Source organism: Grus americana, chromosome 2 (genome assembly GCF_028858705.1).
Source record: "Grus americana isolate bGruAme1 chromosome 2, bGruAme1.mat, whole genome shotgun sequence".
Lineage (NCBI taxonomy): Eukaryota > Metazoa > Chordata > Aves > Gruiformes > Gruidae > Grus > Grus americana.
In genome coordinates, this window is record NC_072853.1 from 13182567 (window position 1) to 13188086 (window position 5520).

Genomic DNA, 5520 nt, shown 5'->3' on the forward strand with positions numbered 1-5520 from the left:
ACAGACAAACGTGAGTGTGAACCAGTTGCGCATAAGGAGTAACAAAGTCCTACACCCCATCCTTCTCAGAGATTCCTGGCTCTGCTTCAAAAGCCAGAACTTGGCCAACTTGGAGCTAATGTTTAACCTAAGAGATGCCATCACATATAGCAATACTTATGGAATCAACAAGTTGTAATGCAACTTCTGTCTGCCATTCGTGATATCAATATTAGCCAAAGGCTTAGTCCTATTATTTAGATAGTTTTATAACCAGCTATATGATATTCTACAAGTAACATTTTAACCAAGTCTATTTTTCTGAAGCCTCTTTCAGACGTCTGTCCGTTAATTACATAAAATTGCCTTCATTCAGCAGTGTTCACTAGCAAAGAACATTCACCTCAATAATACTTTTAACAAAAAACCCAGCAAATCCACTGTTTTTTCCTGGTGCTGGCCGTTGCTGGAAGCCAATAACCAGAGAAGTGCTGACACCTACAGGGCAACTTACCTCAACCTGGTTAAGTCCTACTGCACCACTCACACTGTACTGTGCAGTTAAACAAGCATAATTCAGAATATGGCAGCTACTTGATCTGATTTAATTTTTAAAAAAACCATTGGAGTAATACCTCCTCACTCATTTTCAAAATATGTTTTGGTTTTATACATCGAGTGAAAATGCAATCTAGGCTAGTTCATGTTGATTGTTTGAAGGAGTTCAGTGAGCTGGAAAAGTAAATCCTGAGAGTACTTTTCCAATTCTATTTCTACTCCTTGCTAACATACTTGGCCTCTCTCATTGCTGCATCTAACTTCTTTCCCAGATTTTTTTGGGATAGGAATGGTCCCTTAGGACTTGCAATTAAGAGGTTCATTTCCATTTCTCTATTCTGTAAGAGTGAGCTCTAGGATGTAACAGGTCAGAGACAATTCCCTCCTTCTCCCAGGACTTTTTCTAGACTATTATTCCTTCCCCCTTCTCATCGTTACCTTCTTTTCCCCAGGTGAATATATTTCTTCTGGCACAATGACTCTTTACAGTCAATAACTATGGGCCAAGACTCCACTCACTAAACCTCACGGCATATATACATGCCATATGTGTCATAGGCTATGCACGCTACAGAACAGCTTACAAATCACTGCAAGTTTAGCATTGATATCACATGGAACATTTTATTCCTGACAAGTGACTTAATTTTTCCTGTTGTTTCCAAATCTCTCTTCTCAGGACCCCTGCTGCCCTGCAGCTTTTGAAGAAGTGTACTTACAAATTGAAGGAACAACAAAACAGTGTCTTGCCAAGCCAAATCATTCAATCGGAACCCGTGTCTGAATTTGGCAGCTTCTTGGAAGTAAAGGCCCAGATAACTCACAGAAATTTAGGGCTATCAATGTATGCCATGCTGCCCTTCAAACAGGCGGTGTAAGTGGCAGACTCATGGCTAGGGCAAAAGCCCATGTGCACTGTGATGGAAAACAGTAAGGGAGGTGCCCCCCACCCCCATATAGGACTTCATGCAATAACTGCGATGAAGGAAAGTTTTGAGCTTGTCAAAGGCTTTAGACAAGAAAAAAGCCACATAAACATTATTAATAAAGAGGAAAGACATAAGCAGAGATTCAAGGCTAGATTTTGCATGTGCGCAAAAAGCATAATGTAAAGTGACCGAGAGGGATGTGTAAGGCAGCCGCAGGTAAAAAGTTGAGGCTGCAGCGCAAAAACCCTCAGGAAACAAGTAATCAAGAAGAAAACGAGCATTGCAGAAAACATGATAGTTTTTCTGTGTATAGAAGGAAAGCAAGAAAAAGCTACAGACCAGGAAAAACAAGTTCAAGTCCTATGACAATAAAACCATAAAAGAACTAAATGCTTATCACTTACAAACAAAATGGTTGAAACAGGACAAGCACAGAAACCACTGGTCTCAAGTGATATTATCATTGATTCATACAACGCAGAAGCAATTCAGAAGACACAACAGAACAACCTACGAAAGCCTTGCAACAGATCTCTTCAGTTTCTCATGGTGGTTTTTTCAGCTAGGATGTTTCCTACAGGCATATTACATCTAGAAATAAGGGATTCAGCCGGTTCATCAGTATTTCCCCCTTTCACATGGGGAAAAAACCTCCTAAACACAATAGGACAGAAAAATCCATAAAAAAGCAGCCACCTCTGAGGTTAGGAAATCAGGTTAGTTGCCCAGTAACCAACAAAAACCCTTCCTGTATTGACCTACATAACAGAACCACAAAGAAAAACTCACTACTGCTAGACAGCCGCAGCTGAAGCCGTGTTGGGGGTTTCTCATCAGCAAACCTCACACCCAGAGCTTGAGGCCACAGGAACCATTCAGTGCTGCTGGATGAGGAAAGCAGTAAATTCCCCCATACTGGACACCAGCAGGTAAGACAGAACCTGGAAGCCCATCAACAACTTCCAAGCTGCTGCAGCCACATGCCTCCTTGCTACTGTTCTCAGCAGCATCACTCTCCTGCTCTGCAGTGTTTGATCATCTCATCTCCATCCACCCTTTCTTCCTCCACGGTCTCAGTCCTCAGCACTTTGTGGTCCCAAAAGTGGGATCGTTTCCCTGGCGTGCAGTACACCAATATACACACACAGAGCAGAGGTGTTTTATTTATTTCAATGTCCTCATAGAGATGGGCGCTAGGTGGTAATTCCACAAAGCTGGCACACTACACAAACTACAACATACCTTGTTACAGGATTAGAAAAAAACATCTAAATTGACACTAATTGGTAATTACATCATCCACTATTGGTTAAACATGTTTAAATTAGCACACAACCTCCTTGAGGGTGTGTGGGGGTGTAATTTGCATAGTCCTTTAATTGAGTCAGTGGTCACAAACTCCCCCAGCCACCTCTACCTTTCCTCAGTCACTGCAGATTTTTGTTGACTTCAGCCTTCTTTGGCAATCACCCAGCTCTCCATGCCTTCTGTAGCAACATTTTTCCTTTTTGAGTCTTTCAACTCTTCTTCAAAGGTATAGCTGTAGCAAAGCAATGCAGTGTATTTAACCCTAAATTAAACAGTGTCTAAGCATTAACCCAAACATACTGTACCTGTAAAGTGGAAAATTCTACTGTATAGGTATCAACTTTGCTGCTGCTCTGGGCTCTAGTCCCACTCCTCTTGTTGCCATTAAATTTTCTTGTCCCTGGCTCATTTGCTTCCACAAAGCAGCTGGTACCACATGAACACCACATTCATAAAGCTGGTCTAATGCCGGTAGTAGCAATGAACTAGTAGTTTTACAGGAGTGTGTTGTGCTGTATTAGTGGCTGTATGTTCTGCTATACTAGTGGTCTCCAAACTCATAATTTTAATTTTGTCCAGAGTTCAACCCTGCCCTACTTAAAAACAAGGGTATAAAATCACTTCATGTATTTTATAACCAGAAGCATAGAATAACTGAGGTTGAAAAGGACCTCAGGTCCTCCTGAGGACCTCCTCCTCAGAGCAAGGTCAGCCATGAGAACAGATAAAGTTGCTTAGGGCTTTATCCAGTCTGTTTTTGAAAACCTCCAAGGATGAAGGCTGCACAACACCTCTGGGTAGCCTGAGAGTCCTTGACTCTCTTAATTGAAAAAAAAAAAATCCGCAACAACAAACCCCAATTTCTGTCACAGTTCTCCTTGGACTTGGAACAACAGGGGGTTTTTTGAGTTTTGGGGGAGGGAAGGCAAAGGACAGAGAGGGGGAGCTTTGACGTACAGGACGTAAATCGATAATGCAAAGAGGCAGTGTTGTGTTTTAACCTGGCAGGCAGCTAAAACCACACAGCCATTCACTCCCTCCCTCCCCAGTGGGATAGGGGAGAAAAAAAAAAAGGTAAGACTTGTGGGTTGAGATGAAAACAGTTTCATAGGACAGAAAATGAAGAGAAAGATAATAGCAATAGAAGAATATACAAAACAAACAATGCACAGCACAACTGCTCACCACCTGACCAATGCTCAGCTAGTTCCTGAGCCACGGCACTCCTCGGCCAACTCCCTCAGTTATATACTGAGCATGATGTCATGTGGTATGGAATATCCCTTTGGCCAGTTGGGGTCAGCTGTCCTGGCTGTGTCCCCTCCCAGCTTCCTGGGCACCCCCCACCTTCTCGCTGGCAGGCCAGTATGAGAAGCTGAAAAGTCCTTGACTGCTTGGCAACAACTAAAACATCAGTGGGATATCAACGTTATTCTCATCCAAAATCTCAAACACAGCACTATACCAGCTGCTAGGAAGAAAACTTAACTCTCTCCCAGCTGAAACCAGGACAGACAACAAATTATGTCTGCGTTAATTTGCAGGAATCCAACATCAGTTTTCATTAAAGCTATCATAAACCAATGTCTCTCTCTTCCTAGTCACATCGCAATGCTTCCGATTCACTTTTGTGAAGCTGCGCAAAATCACCTAACAAAGAATCAAGGATACAAGGAGTTACCTGCATCTCTAAAGCCTGCCTTACTGAAGACAGCAATTCAAGTTTGCACAACCTGAGCACATCATGCAACGTCATTCAGCTCCATGTGTACAAGATGGAACCCTGAGCCGAGTACCTCATTGCAGCCCCAGAAGTACTTTATGTCTCCGAGCCCAGCTCAGTTCCTAATGCCTGCCCAGTCCCAGCTCAACAGAATGCCCATTTGCAAAAGGCATCTTGTACGACATAGTTCCTAAGCAAATGATCTTGGTATCAGTCACCCAAAGCCCTCTTCAAGAAGCATTAAAAAGCTTGGCTTTGTTCTAGGGATGAGGGGGAGGATTATTAGCTGAATGATAAAACCAGATGCATTTCATCTATGGTCCAAAAGGAGCCTTGAATTCTATCACGATGACAAAGCTAGAGGCATGCATTTGGAGTATTCAAGTGGAACAAAAGGCCTTGGGGTGAGAAAAAAAAACACCAAACAAAAAAGGTAATTACATACACATTCTCAAGAAAATCCGAGATGGGATAAATGAAGGATTAAACCCAAGGAGGGGGTTATTAGGTTTCTTTCACCATCCAGGTCTGTATTTCTTTTTTATATTGTAATCAAAAGTCAGATACTCTGCAGTTACACTCCTGAGATGAATCCTGGGCCTGGACTACTTTAAAAAAAAAAAAAACAACCACAAATAAATTACAATTTTGGTCTCATTTCTTCCAAGTTTCCACTCAAAAATGTCTTTAATCAAAGAAAACAGATAAAACACCACATGCGCAAGTGCCCTCAAACATCCCGTACCAGACACTACACGTTTAGACTGTGGCTCAAGGAGGAGACAGTGTATACCATCCTCTTGTACTTTCCCTTCTCCTTAGACATTAAACATGTGGTATGGAAAAGACTACACTAAAATAAGGGGTTTCCATTGATAAAACCACAATTCTGCAGAATTGCATGCATATGGGAAAAAGATACTTCAATGACATTTGGTAGTCTTGAGCACTATAGTGACAGAGTGACATTTTAGTGCTGTGCCCAAGAAGAGAACTACTACATGTGAAGGATTCTGCACATGG